The sequence below is a fragment of the Aptenodytes forsteri genome, unplaced genomic scaffold (genome assembly GCF_000699145.1).
Source record: "Aptenodytes forsteri isolate BGI_AS27 unplaced genomic scaffold, ASM69914v1 Scaffold678, whole genome shotgun sequence".
Taxonomy (NCBI): Eukaryota; Metazoa; Chordata; class Aves; order Sphenisciformes; family Spheniscidae; genus Aptenodytes; species Aptenodytes forsteri.
The window spans coordinates 245,853-246,341 of record NW_008795698.1 but is presented as its reverse complement, the minus strand read 5'-3'; positions in this window follow the sequence as shown (position 1 = coordinate 246,341).

The following is a 489-nucleotide window of genomic DNA, read 5'->3' as shown; positions in this document are numbered from 1 at the left end:
CTTGCCTTCTCCCAGTCGGATTTTGCTAGCTCCGGCTTCGAGCCGCAGCCCCCGGGCTGGATGAGGAGCCCAGCCCCACGGCCCCCCCAGCGTCAGGACCAGCTGATGGACTGGGCTTGTCTGCCCCGTGGGCTGGGCTCCCCGGCGCTGCCGGCCCCCACCAGTTTGCTGGCTCCCTGCGGCCCTGGGCCTGGACGTGCCCCTGCAGCACCCTGCAATGGACTCAGGGTGCCCCTGCGTGCCGAAGGATTGCACCAGCCCCCCCCAGAGCGGGGCTGCCCTCGTGCCTGCCCCCCCAGTCTCTGGCTCCTGGGACCCCCCCCACCCTCCCCTGCGCTGCCTGGGGTTGGACTGAACCTTGGTCTGGCGTGACCCACAGCACACTCGTGGGGAGGCAGAGGGGTCCGCTGGGGTCTGAAACCCCCCTCCCGCTGGGGTCTGAAACCCCCCTCCTCCAGCAAATGTCTGCCCCCCCCTTCCCTGGCGACC